This window comes from Dendropsophus ebraccatus, chromosome 10 (genome assembly GCF_027789765.1).
Source record: "Dendropsophus ebraccatus isolate aDenEbr1 chromosome 10, aDenEbr1.pat, whole genome shotgun sequence".
In the NCBI taxonomy this organism is placed as follows: domain Eukaryota; kingdom Metazoa; phylum Chordata; class Amphibia; order Anura; family Hylidae; genus Dendropsophus; species Dendropsophus ebraccatus.
In genome coordinates this window covers 29,978,744-29,993,779 of record NC_091463.1, presented here as the reverse complement: position 1 = coordinate 29,993,779, position 15,036 = coordinate 29,978,744, and positions in this window count along the sequence as shown.

The following is a 15,036-nucleotide window of genomic DNA, read 5'->3' as shown; positions in this document are numbered from 1 at the left end:
ATATGTTAATTGACTTGTAAGTTAAAGCTATCAAAATGCCAATTAAGCAAAGCTGTCAGAAAAAGTGGAATAATATTTCTTGGGGTTAATGATAGAATATTACCTTGGGAACAAATCTTTTCATTTTAACCGTTTACTGGCTAGTTGTTGATATTTTTTTCAAATTAAATATTATAAATAGAAATGAGAAAATTTACAGTATTAAAGGAGAAGTCCGGACAATTTTTAAACCTGGCAGCCGGCAGGGCAGGATCTCTGGTGCTGACATGCCACAATCTGGCTGATGGACTGGCCGCCCGGCCAGTCAGTGCCTGGGGTGAGATGCCTCTCCAATCATTGATTGGCTGAGCAGCCAGGACAGGCATTTTCCCCTTTGACGTCATCACAAAATGCCCAAAAAGTCCCAAGGCTGGTCCCGCCGCTCACCGAGGGGAAGGGGAGAGGTAAGTTTGTACTCCTGATCAAGCTTCCCCCGCTCTGTCCAGCTGCACGATTTTAAAAATTGCCAGACTTCTCCTTTAACAAAGTGGATTGCTTAGTTAGCTCGTCAGCCAGCTGATAACCCTATTGCCGAGCTAACACTAGCACTTCGCTTCATTAATAATGGTTGAATGGTTACAGCCAATGGCTGTATCCATGTTTTCCAGGCAGCCAACATCAAGCGTACTTGAGGTTCGCTCATCTCTTGTAATGAGTGTCCTTTAAGGGAAACTCCTTTGAAGGATTGTGGGGGTCCAATTAATGCAACCCTCACTATTTGGTAGAATAAAGTGTCATCAGCAGTAGGAAAGGTCCATACTATCTCCTGACAGAATCATTTGGCTTTTCCAAGCGCAGTTTGATCGGCCCATTACAGTCAGGGGCTTACCGTATGGCCAACCAGAAAAAGCCCACAAGAAACATGATACTTGTTTAGCAACAGTGCCGCTTTCTTCTAGTGATATGCCACCATTGTTTATTCTAAGACACGTTAACTTCCCACAATAGCATTATGTTTCTCAGAACACTTAGCCTAATCTTCATGACAGGGCCAGACTGGCCATCTGGCAGTTTTGGCAAATACCAGATGGGCCTGTGTCCTCTGTGGGCTGCTCTTCTCCTCCCAATCAGGGAATCAAGTATTGTTCTTGACATACTATGTTAATATTCTAAACCTACATTCTATGCCACTATTCTATGTCAACATTCTAAGCCTACATCCTATGTCAATATTCTAAATCTAGATTCTATGTTAAATATTCTAAGCCTAAATTCTAGCTCAACCCTGTATGACATCATTATGTTATGTCAGAATGTTTGCATGAACATGTTTATGTAGTTTTGGAATGTTGACAAAATGTAGGTTTAGAATGTTATGTCAACATTCTATGACAGACGGCTGACATAACCATTTTAACATGCTATGATAGAATGTTAACATAGAATGTAAGTTTAGAATATTGACATACAATTGTCGCATAGAATGTTGACATTACATTCTAAACCTACATTCTATGCACTGTTACATGTCAGCATTATAAGCCAACATTCAATGACAACATTCTAAAACTTCATTCTATGTCAATATGCTTAGCCGAAATTCTATGTCAACATTCTAAGCCTAAATTTTTCAACAGTCAACATTCTATGACAACACTCTATGTCAGAATGATGACATAAAATGTAGGCTTAGAATGTTACGTCAACGTTCTAATCCATGATTTTAAGCCAACTGTTAGCAACTTACCTGACTTTGCATCAGCAGCGGTCTCCTGTGCTCAGGGCGCGCGGACAAGACGCCACTGATGGTAATCTGTACACTGACCTATTTCTCTGCTCAGGTTGCCTCTGTTGTGTTCTCTGGCAATTGCAGGGTTAACCTTGGTTTGGCTTGCATTCTGTGACAGGCAGGTTTGCTCCCAGTGTGTGTGTGTGTGTGTGTGTGTGTGTGTGTGTGTGTATATGTGTTTCAGGTGTCTCTGGTTGGAGATTAGGGGCTGGGCCAATCCTGTCCTGAACCAGATTCCTGGTTCCTCATATAACACAGTCTGTGTCTACAGGAGTTGCTGGGTATTTTGGTGTGTATCCACACAGTGTCTCAGCTCCCTGGTTTGTATTGTCTCCTGTTTCTGACCTTTTGGCTTGTTCCTAGACCTTCCTTGTTTGCTGCTTGCCCTGATCTTCTGCTTGTGTTCTGACCTTGCTTTTGCCTTGTGACTCTGTACCTCTGCTACCTGACAGTGTATGACCCGGATTGCTGACCTTTCTTTATTGTGTTTTGTTTGTCTTGTTTTGTGTTGTGTTTCACCTACTCAGTGTAGGGAACGTCTCCAAGTTACCCGCTGTCATCTAGGGCAGATTGCGGTAAGTAGGTAGGGGCACTGGACAGGGTCAGTTCAGGGCTCACTTGTCTGTGTCTCTGCTCTTGTACCTGACTAGTCATTACACCAACATTCTACACATTTTAAGCCTACATTCTATGTCAACGTTCTAGGTCTAGGCTGATTTTTTTGTCCCAGTTTGGCCCTGTCTCACAATTATGGTGGTGAGTACATAACATTTTACTTCTGTACAATTTTTTTTAGAAAATAGCTAATTGCTGGACAACTCTTTAGGATTATGTTCTCTAAGGCAGCAAAGCTTTTGCTTCGACAGTGCAGACTATAATACATTGTTTCAAATAGGAACCAGCTCACATTATATGCTTCGTTGAGCATGAAACAACATGAGCTCTTTTATGAGATCTTGGACAGCTCTTCTCTTCAGACAACATAACAAAAGTGGCACAAATAAAATCATGTAATAGTATGTACATGTTTAAGCAGTTTCTATTTGGCTCATGCAGAACACTTTGGAACACGTTAGACAATAGGGCTAATATGGGATGTGACAATGTTGGTCATGCAGAAACACATTGGTAAGATTGATGCGATAGTACCATTCTGAAAACACAATCATGCTTGGTATTATTAGCACTGTAATAATTATACATGGGCTGCACTCTTTTTATATGATTGTGTACTGTGGCCATGAAGGAAGGCATGAGGGGTCACCAGGTTACTGTCTTGTTTTGGTCTCCTGGTAAGGTAAGAACAGATTAAAGTCTCTAGGGATGGATATCACTAGAAGTGCTCTTCTAGTGAAGTTTTGGAACACAGACCAAGCAGTACTTCACTGAAGGAGGGACTGTCTCCGTAATGAGGTATCCTAGAAAGACCTAAGTTACTCAAGGTTTGGCACTATTTCAGGGTGTAGGGCGGTAAAAGGTTTACGTGGAGTGGAGGTTACATCGCACTGGCTCTGGCTGGATGCCCACTAGGAGACCAGTGGTTGCACGAGAAAACTTGTTCCTTGCTTATCCCTTCTGGCTTTTAAAAAATTCACTCCCTTCCAGAGGCAGATAAGAGGTTAAGAGATGTCCCCTTAATGTGGACTGGAAATAGACTTTGGGCATTGTAGTACTTCATTCACAATGTATGACCCAAGCAGGACACTCTGGAATACAGGTTGAGGCTGCATGATGACACTGTTTCACCAAAAAACATAAATGGTGGTTGCACGGATGATCCTAGTTTATCCTCTCCCTCTGAAAAGTACCCCAGATTATACTGGAGATTGAGCTCTGGCGGAGAGATGGAATAGAACCAAGCATAGACTTTACTTATGTACAGGCAGAGCCAGGCTTAACAATCTGCACAGCAGGACTGCTGGCAGAGACAACCTCTTTTCTCTAGCCAGCGCCAGGCCCTAACGTGCTTGCCCTGCCCTTTGGTAACAGAGGGATGTACTTGGTGGCTCCTTCCACAGGTTTTCTAGCAGCTTCTGTGTGATGCCTGTATGGTGAGAAAAGTTTGGCAGCGGTTAACCCCTTCTCTGTATTGAAAACACATGCATGCTCTTCAACGCAAGAGTGCTCCTGTATGAATTCGGCTGACAGCTATTTAATATGTATGGCCAGCTATAGAGAGAGAGCCTCTTGACATATTGATGTCACAGTCATTGGGAGGTCATCAATGTAAGGACTATGTGTAATAAAACGGTAATACAGTTGTCATTTTTAACAGCAATTATGGACAATAAACCTTTGGAAATAGCTAAGGGGACCAGGAATTTTTATTATCCGTCCTGTATGTCTTGGATCATGGTTTATAGCAGTGACCAGACGTTAGGGGCTATCACTGGAGGAGTAGTGTCACATTTAACAACTACAAAAAAAAAATCCAGAAGTCGGCACGCTGCCTATGTGGTGCTCGTGAACGGCCAATAGTTCTCAAAAAAACGTAAGGGTTCGGCACTCACCGACTCTTTGCAAATATAGAAAATTTATTCACAAATCACCAACATGATACAGTGGAACGCGTTTCGGCATCAGCCTTTCTCTACTACCTAGAATATTAAGCAGCTCGCTCGCTATTTATAATCCATCAGTCCCATTGTGGCAATTCAGACGCCGATCTGTAACATCAGACTCAGGAGTGGCTCATTTAAAAGGGTTATCCAGTGCTACGAAAACATGGCCACTTTTGCACCACTTTTGTCTTCAGATTGGGTGGGGTTTAAAACTCAGCTTCCATTGGCGTAAATGGGGCTTAATTACAAACCACACCTGAACCGGAGACAAGAGTGGGTCAAAAGTGGCCATGTTTTTGTAGCGCTGGATAACCCCTTTAACCCCTAGGCCTGGTCTGTAGACACTTCAATGGCCATCCCCACATTCTGGATTCATAGTAAGGTGACTAAAAGGACAATGCACTATTTAATATTCATGGTCTTTCCCCTTGTCATCCCACTGTCCATTCACCAACATCTCATTTACCTAATGAAGCAGCTCCGAAAGCCTGAGCCAAGGACACACGGTATAAAAGTATGCAGGGGTCAGATCCAAGTCTAAGGGTTGTATCCTATTCTGTCTTTAAGGAAGCAGAAGAGACTTCAAGTAATTGTATGCATCTTATTTCTCACTTTTATTTTACAACTGCCTGTTTGCTTTGTTTTGTGACGTTGTCTAGCATTTTCAGAGTGGTGCGGTGCAGAGGCTGACAGGTTTTATGTTGGGTCACAAAGCCTCTACATAAATCCTGTGCCACCGGAGCCCCTCCATGCGCTCAAAGTCAAACCTACTGTACGCCGGCACAGATTTCACTGACATTCTTCAGGCGAGCCACAGTTCACCTTTAAGCCCCATCCCCACCCCTCGGGCGCAGTCGGCGCAGATGGACCCGATGCAAATAAAACATCCCCAAAACCAGCATTTGCAAATATATTTACGTGCACATCTGTGCAATGAAAGGGAGGGAGGTGTAACAACGTGGCGCGCACTCCTGAAAGGATGCATCCTGCTGTTACACCTGTCCACCCTACCCCAATGTAGCTGATCATCAATAAAGCAAGTATGTCTGCATCTGACTCAGTGACTGCTCAGTGACTGTGGTTTGTTACATGAATTATATAAGAAGTTATGTTTGACTGGAATACCCCTTTAAGGAAATACAAGTAACAGGGTTATTCTGTCAAAAGTAGAAGCAGTCTGTGCCCTTTCGGAGGGACTGTATAATTTAACCCTTGCCTCATGGCTAAACAAATATAGAAACATAAGTTGTAGAACCCTTAGACCACAAGAAGGACATTAGGGTGTACCTAGATACTAGCCAAATAGTGTTATTTGTCAAGATTGTGCATTGTGTTGATCTTCTGAAAATTGGATTTATTGTGCAAGAAATCTGTTGTTACCACCTTGCAATTAAAGGAGAAGTCGGCTAAAGTGCGGCTTAATTGAAAAGTCCTTTGAATTTAATAGTAAAAACGGAGAAATGACGGTGAAAAAAGAAAAACTGTGTGTGAACAACTAGTAAAAAAAGGCGTCTGAAAATAATTGTCATAATCATTATTTTGACGTTCGCGGCAATACTGTCCGTTATTCAATACAGTGTGTGCATTGGACATCTGTCTTTCCATTGACTTCAATGCATTGCATTTCAGTCAGTTAAATCGCTGCAATAACAGACTTTTTTTAAACAGCAAAAGTGGCCGCCTTTTCTCTATTTTTTACGTTGTGTGAACATAGCCAGAGCATGTATGAGCAGTGATCCCTAACTAAGCTGTGGAAGTATCTAGCCCAGCCTGCCACAGGGGACTCATTCCACTAAGTCTTGTATCTGAAGTGGTTTTTGCAGCTTAAAGGGGCAGTTCATCTAAATAATTTTTTCGTTCAAATCAACTGATTTGCAATTAATTTCTATTAAAAAAAATCTTAAGCCTTCCAGTACTTATCAGCTGCTGTGTGCCCTACAGGAAGTAGAGTATTCTTTTCAGTCTGACACAGTGCTCTCTGCTGCCACCTCTGTCCATGTCAGGAACTGTCCAGAGCAGGAGAGGTTTTCTATGGGGATTTGCTGCTGCTGTGGACAGTTCCTGACATGGACAGAGGTGGCAGCAGAGAGCACTGTGTCAGACTGGAAAGAATACACCACTTCCTGCAGGACATACAGAAGCTGATAAGTATGGGAATATTTTTAATAGAAGTAAATTACGAATCTGTATAACTTTCTGGCACCGGTACATTTGAAAGAAAACCTCTTTTGCTGAACTAGTTCTTTAATAAAAGAGTTTACTGTATTACACTCCTGCAGGTCTCTGGTCATAAATGTATTTGACATGAACTTGTCAGCATGTGTGCAGTCTTACTGTTTGTGTAATGTAGCTTAATGTACAGAACTATGCTGAGACGTAATATCTGCTTTGATAGCACAAGTACCAAACTGTGTGTCAGATTAAAGTTGCTATTAAAAGTAGTATTATTTGGCAATTTTCTGCTTCCACCTGTGTGGATGAAATGATGCAGAGCTCAATATCTTCAGCTGAGGTCAGTCTCCATAGACGGCTCTTTTTGTTTCTAGACAAGTTTGCTTTTTTTAAACTGCACAATGCGGTTCTCAAGCTGTGCGACAATAATCCTAAGTTTTCCATCTGTATATGTATACTGTATACAATGTGATTTTAAACCGATTACCTACTTTTCCCAGGAGACTATTCACTGGCGCTAGAATAGGGCTCCGCATATTAGAGATGCTCAGCTGGTTTTAACTACAAGGTCTTATGCTGCGTTTACACGTAACGATTATCGTGCGAACTTGCGCGATAACGGTCGAATTGGAACGATAATCGTACGTGTAAACGCAGCGAACGATCGAACGACGCACGATAAATCGTACATCGTGATCTTTCATCAGGTCAGCAAATCGTCGTTCATCGTACGCAAAAAATTCGCAAATCGTTCCGTGTGAACAGTCGTTCGCCGATTTAACCAATGTGTGAGATAGGCTTAAACGATCGCAAAACGGTCGCAGTGCGAATTTTCGAACGATATATCGTACCATCTAAACTCTGATCGTTATAAAAAAAAATCGTAAATCCGACATTGCTAATCGTACGATCGGGCCAATAATCGTTACGTGTAAACGCAGCATTATACTCATTCTCTTCGTAGAAAAAATTCAGCATCGCTCACCTTCATTAAAAATCACTCGTCAATAAAGGAGACTTGTCATCACTTTCATGCAGCTTGAACTACAAGTCATCAGGGCGGTCCTAACCCCACCAGTCTTAATTGATAGATCTCTTCCTATACTCAAACAAAAAAAGATCTCTCTATCAAGGCTGATGGGGCAGAAAGAAGTCACCAGAGGCCATCCCTATAACTTGTGGTTCACTCAGCCTGTTAATAAAACCCTGCCAGGACTTAGGGCCTTATTATATAAGACGATTATCGTGCAAAAAATCGTTATATCGTTCGAATTTAAACGATAAACGATCGTTCTGTGTAATTGCAGGCAATGATCGAAAAATCGTTCGCATGTCGTTAATTGTTGATTTAGATCTGAACCTAAAATTATTGTTAATCGTTCGCTAATCATTCGCTGTAATTCCACGTTCATTCGCTCAAGTTCCGCATTTTTTTACTAATCGTTCAGTCTAATTGAACATTGTACATTGTTTTGCTGGGATAAAAAGAAGTAATCAATCATAGTAACGAGCGCAATAACGATTCTGTGTAATATGGTGAACAATTTTAGGTTAACCATAAACAATATCATTTGCAATCGTTTATCGTTAGTCGTTAAAAATCCCTCCGTGTAATAGGACTCATTGTCTAAAGGTCCTATTACTCAAAGCGATTATCAACAGAATTTGGCCGATTATCCGCCATTACAGCTGATAATCACTTTGTCTAATGGTGCGCTTACACAGAACAATTATCGTTCAAATTTCCACGATAACGATCGCATTTCAGCAATAATCGCCTCGTGTAAACACCGCGAACAATCAAGCGAGGAGCGAGAAATCGTTCAATGGGATCTTTCAACATGTTCTCAAATCGCTATTGGTCTTTCGCTGAAAATTAGCAGATTGCTTTGTCTCAAGCGATCTTAAAATGATCGCAATAAAGATTTTTTTCGAACAATATATCGTTCAAAATCGTTAATCGTTTGATTGGGCGAATTATTGCTCCGTGTAAACGGGCCATTATAGAAGGCAACAATCAGCCGACATGAACGCTGTCAACTGATCGTTGTCTGTCATTGTCTTTCAACATGTATAACAGATAGCAACAATCTGCTGTTGTTGCTCCGTGTAATAGGAACGGTGGCAGCAGACCGCCGCTATCTCCTATGGGCTCCCTGGATGATCTAAAGATGAGTGAGTGTAATATCTCCCAAGGATTTCCTTAGAGATGCCTAACATGTGAGGGTGTAGCCTGACAAGCATAGACCCTTGTAGCACTTTAGCATATGTATATTGTGATTATACAAGTCCCTGGGAAGAAGTGGTGTTGTTTAGCCTGTTTTTTTTTTATATATATATATCTTTACTAAACAATTTTTCAATTTTCCATATCAGAGAACATCATAATTACAATAAAAAAAGAAATTACCCACCTTGAACATAAAACATGTACAAACTGAGTACCGTTCATTTGCCATCACAAAGAGCTATCCAACCAAAGAAGGTCAGTAGTAAATACAGTGTGTCCCCACAATGCTAACACATCCGAAGTACATTAAGGTTACAAACCCACTTGCCGGATCTGCAGCGAGTCTCCTTGCTGCGTTTTTGCAGCGAGACTCGCTGCAAATCCTGGCCCTATACTTTCAATAGCAGAGAAAATCGCAGCAGGGATGTACATCCCTGCTGCGATTTTGTCTGCAGCCCGCCCCATTAACCCCCCAGCCGCCGGACATTATACATTACCGGGTCCCCGTTCCTGCTTGCTTCGGGGCTCCCGATGTCTTCACGGCCCGCCTGGCCAATCAGTGTGCTGCGGCGGGGCAGCGCACTGATTGGCCGGGCGGAACGTGCCGGGAGCCGCCGAAGCAAGCAGGAGCCGGGATCAGGTAATGTATATCCTGCAGCCCCGATCGCCCCGCAGCCCCCGGCCGCACAATCGCCCGCAGCCCCCGGCCGCATGATCGCCCGCAGCCCCCAGCCCCCGGCTGCACGATCGCCACCAGCCCCGCAGCCCCTGACCTCACGATCGCCCCCAGCATCGCAGCCCCCGGCCGCACGATCGCCCGCAGCCCCCCAGCCCGCGGCCACATGATCGCCCGCAGCCCCCGGCTGCACGATCGCCCGCTGGGGGCGATCGTGCGGCCGGGGGCTGCGATGCTGGGGGCGATCGTGAGGTCGGGGGCTGCGGGGCTGCGGGCGATCGTGCGGCCGGGGGCTGCGGGCGATCGTGAGGTCGGGGGCTGCGGGGCTGGTGGCGATCGTGCGGCCGGGGGCTGCGGGGCTGGGGGCGATCGTGCGGCCAGGGGCTGCGGGGCTGGGGGCGATCGTGCGGCCGGGGGCTGAGGGCGATCGGGGCTGCAGGATATACATTACCTGATCCCGGCTCCTGCTTGCTTCAGCGGCTCCCGGCACGTTCCGCCCGGCCAATCAGTGCGCTGCCCCGCCGCAGCGCACTGATTGGCCGGGTGGGCCGTGAAGACACCGAAGCGCCGAAGCAAGCAGGAACGGGGACCCGGTAATGTATAATGTCCGGCGGCCGGGGGGTTAATGGGGCGGACTGCAGACAAAATCGCAGCAGGGATGTACATCCCTGCTGCGAGTTTCTCTGCTATTGAAAGTATAGGGCCAGGATCTGCAGCGAGTCTCGCTGCAAAAACGCAGCAAGGAGACTCGCTGCAGATCCGGCAAGTGGGTTTGTAACCTTAACCATAAACCATACATTAACCATACATTTAGAGTTTTCCCTGATACTCATATTCCAGGTCCCCAATCCCTTTCCCACCTTTCTCTAGCTTTCACCCCGAGTGTCACTCAAGCCCAATATCTATATATAAAAGAAATCCCTTTCTTCATGGTGCCCATATTTTGTAAAGTTACCATCACTTTATTACGAGTAGCAACCCACATCTCCGTGTCTACAGTGCTCCTTGCAGCATGTCTTAGCTGAAAGTAAAAACATTTGTGTTTATGCCCTAGAGAGAATTCTTCACACAAGTCGAATTCTCTAATAGTTCCATTCTTAAACAACTGTGCTACGTGCACCAAGCCCCTAGTGATCCAAAACTGCTTATTGACCAATTTCTCTAATTCTGGCAATTTTATATTGTCCCATAGGGGAGTGCAATCTAAATGCCCACGTACCCCAAATCTATCCTTTACCACTTCCCATACTTTATGCATTAAATGTGATATCATGCAATTAGTGTTAGCAACCCCCAGTGCTCCCGATTCAACGGGATAAAACGAGATCGAGTGTACCACGTGCAATCAGAGCTAAGTGGCTTGAAAGAACGTATAACCTGAGATTAGGTAAGGAAAACCCTCCTCGCTAGCTTTAAACACTAAAGATGTTATATTTTATTCTAACTCGTTTCCTCCCCCAGATCAGGCTACCCAATAGTACTTCCAATCTTTTTAGCCAGTTATTACTTATCCACACTGGAGAGGCAGAAAAGAAAAACAGGATCTGGGGAAGAACCACCATTCTGGTTATATAGGTTATATAGTGCTCACTGCCATATATAAATTATAGTGTTAAAGTATACTTTAGTTGTGATTACTTTTTTTTGCAATACATAGCTGCTGCTATTTCTAGTTGTGTGCAATATACAGTTGCTGCTATGAATATTGGTGTTAGACATGCCACAGTAATGCCTTTGAACTGATTATGCATGTATGTAATATGTGCCCTTACTCCTTCTGTTTGTAATATTGTGTATATGTTTTTTTTATGGAACTATGAGTTGTTGTGAATAAATAAGGAATTGATGTGGATTAAAACTTTGTTGATTATTTATTGGGTTATTATTAGAGATGAGCGAACCTGGAGCATGCTCGAGCCCATCCAATCCCGAACTTTCGGCATTTGATTAGCGGTGGCTGCTGAAGTTGGCTAAAGCCCTAAGGCTATGTGGAAAACATGGATATAGTCATTGGCTGTATCCATGTTTTCCAGACAACCTTAGAGCTTTATCCAAGTTCAGCAGCCTCCGCTAACCAAATGCCGAACGATCAGGTTCAGTTGGACTCGAACCCAAACTGGTTCACTCATCTCTAGTTATTATAGAAAAAAGGGACCCTATATACTATTTTAAATTATAACCAAATCTGATGTTCTAATATAGGTTATATACTAACTACTACCACTAGCCTACACCGTTGGATACTATGCCTGATTTGACCCTGCCTACTCATAGATTCTGCTTTGCCCCACTTCTGGTTCGGACCCAGCCTGCCCTGGTTCTCCTAATTCTGACCTTGTCCAAGTTGCTGGTCTGATTCATGGCCTGTTCATTGTTCCTGGTGCCTCCTGGCTGGTTCTGTCAGGCATATTCTTTGTCCATGTTCCTGGTATCATCTGGTTCTGTCCAAGGCCTCTTGCTGATCACTGCTCTTTGTGTTCCTGGTTCCTATCTCCACCTGCTTCTGAACTCCGTATTTGACCTTATTCCTGGTATCACCTAGCTACAGTTCTTGGTCTGTTCTTTTCCTCTTTGATATTGCTTCTAGCCTCTTGTCTGTTCTATATGTCCATGTTTTTCTATGACTGCATTCCCATCCTGTGCACATAATGGGGATTGATTAAACTGCACAAGCCTGGAGAACAGAAATGGCTGCACATGCTGGTGGTTTGGTGAGTATTAACACCTTGTTTACACTTGTGTTGCTCGGTGTCCGCTCTCTCTCCGCCTTCGGGGATTGGGGGGCCCTTGGTGTTTGGTCCTGTGACATTTGGGTTTGCTGGGCCATTCTGTGGCTTCCCTTCCCTGCCTGCGCACACTTTGCGGGGTTGGCAGTCGCTGACCGACACAGTGTCATATGGTTTGATCAAATTATATGCTAACTTCTGATGTTGCTTTTTAACCCCTTAGCATCCCATGACGTACCTTGTACGTCAAGGTGCCACAGGGGGAGTTCAGAGAGGGGTCCTGCCGGAACCCCACTCTGAACGGTGCTGCTCCCGGCTGCTATCTGTAGCCGGGGAGCACCTCTATTAGCCGGCATGGGTCCCGTTGCCGCGCTGGCTAATTAAGCATTCCAATGCAGCTGTCAAACCTGACAGCTGCATTAAAATGCTTCAGACCTCACGTCCCTGGTGTCTAGTGAGTCGGATCTGGTTGGATCCGTTCTTCTGGCCGGCCCGTAAAGTAAACATCATGGCGCAAAAAATGACACCTCACACAGCCCCATAGACCAAAGGATAAAAGCATTATAAGCCTGGGAATAGGGCAGTTTTAAGGAACATATATTTGTTAACAATGGTTTGAGTTTTTTAAAAGCCATCAGATAAAATAAAAGTTATACAAGTTACATATCGTTGTAATCGTACTGACGTGAGGAACATGCATAACAAGTCAGTTTTACCATAGGGCGAACAGCGTAAATGCAAAACTCCCCGAAATCCAAACAAATTCCTTTTTTTTTCAATTTGACAGCGCAAATGATTTTTTTCCGGTTTCGCAGCATATTTTATGGAAAAATAAAGTCTGTCATTGCAAAGTACAATTGGTTTTGCAAAAAATAAGGGCTCATGTGGGTCTCTTGGTTAAAAAATGCAAGCGCTATGGACTTTTAAACATAAAGTGCAAAAAGCAAAAGTGCAAAAACGAAAATTGGCTTTGACCTTAAGGGGTTAATGTAGCTGAACAGGCTTTTGTATCAACCATGGGTGCGATGTGCAGCTATTTCTGTTCTCCAGGCATGTAAGTGATTAAACTGCATAAACAAAACTATAAAAGAATAAATATAAAAGATTTATGTGCGACATGATACATTTGCACCATTTATGCTGGTAAATGTAACCATCCAATGAAAATATGGACACATTTATTTTATTTGATCTTTATATAATATTAAAGCTAATTGGCTGACATTTGTCTTTAAAACGTGTCTAAAAATCATTGCTGGCTGTGCAATGCTAAGTGTAATGGCAATGTGCAGCCAACAGCTGAGGGATGTGTAAAGAAAACAAAAAAGTTATACTTACCTGTCCATACTCCCCAGTGTCCTTCTAGTTTCTCACCAAAGCAAACACTGAAATGTCTAAAACCATCTCTGTTGTGACAGACCGCAGAGGCTTGGCAAACGTATGCCAATCTAGCAGATTGAGAGCTCTGAGTGCATCTTACCTTTTCCAGAACACAGGGGTCAGACAATGAACGGTGGATGGACGGTAGAGTCCCATACACCTTATAATCATGGCTGAACCCACTGCCAGTGCCAGGTGCAGCCATCTAAAGTCTAAGACTAGGTTCACATTTCATTTTTGCAGTCTCTTTAACATATCTATTTTATGGGGGGGAAAACTGATGCAATTGTGTACATCCGTTTGGATGTATATTTTACATTGACTTCCATTTTAAAAAAGAAAAAAAAAGGATAATTTTTTTTAATGTACACAAAAACGTGGTTGACCATGTTTTTCTTCACATTAAAAGTAACCATGTAAATACGGATCCGCTTTACGGATATCCAAAACGCAGTGTGATCCTAGGCTAAGGGGTATGGGGACCTTTATAGGGGAGAAGACATAGAACAATGGCAATAATTCTGGTTGGAAATGTTGCTATTGTGACCTCACTTTTTCTCTGTCGCCCTTAGGAAACATTGTGGTTGTGGTATCCTGTGATATGTCAGTGGTGTTAGGAGTGTGTTTTGTAGGTGCATTTCTCTGGTCATTGTGAGGTCATCAATACATCAGATTTGTAATAAACTCAAGAAAATGTTTGTTTACAATAACGACATTAAGACATGATGAAATTATAAGATTGTGAAGGTCTTTCCTGGAGGAAAATTGATTTTGGGAATTTACTCGATGTTGAAAAACATCTTCACTGTTAAAATTAGATTTTCAAGACCAGGAAGATGATGGCAAACTTTGAAAAGAAAAATGTTCATAGACTGTGTTACTTAATTGTTAGGAAAAGGCTATAATACCAATAGTTATTTACCAAGACTCTTATATTACAGTTGTACAATTATAGAGAGATTTTTTTTTCGGCTGGCTATATGGTTCCAGTACAATGGCCAAAGCATTTGGAAAATATATCATAATAAAATCGCCAACCAGGTAATACATAGATGAGCTTGGTCTGCCAGCTTTAACTGTTTGGGTGAATAATAAATTTCGGAGGAGGAGAGCCTGATAATGGAAAGAGCCTGATAATGGAAAAAAGTGGCATTTTCCTCTAATAAGATATATGACAAGTTTTTATATTCATTTTTATATTTATTTATGGAAAGTTTGCTCTCATAAGACAACCACAAACAATACCAGACGATATATCCTATCACCATGGAATCATTTGGTGTTTGGGGTGGTCTTATGAGAGCAATCACTTAAAAGGTTGGCACCTCCCCCTGTTGGGTTGATAGCCATACTTCCTGTTGATGAAACATGTGGAATGAGCTGGGGAAATTTTAGCAGTCATCAACTGTGTGTGCAGTATTCCACATTAGTACTTGCAATCTGGCTATTCGAAAATCTGACACCAGAGGGTTGTGTTTTTAGTCAGTTATTCTAGTAGTCATAAATACAGAAAATTTTATGAA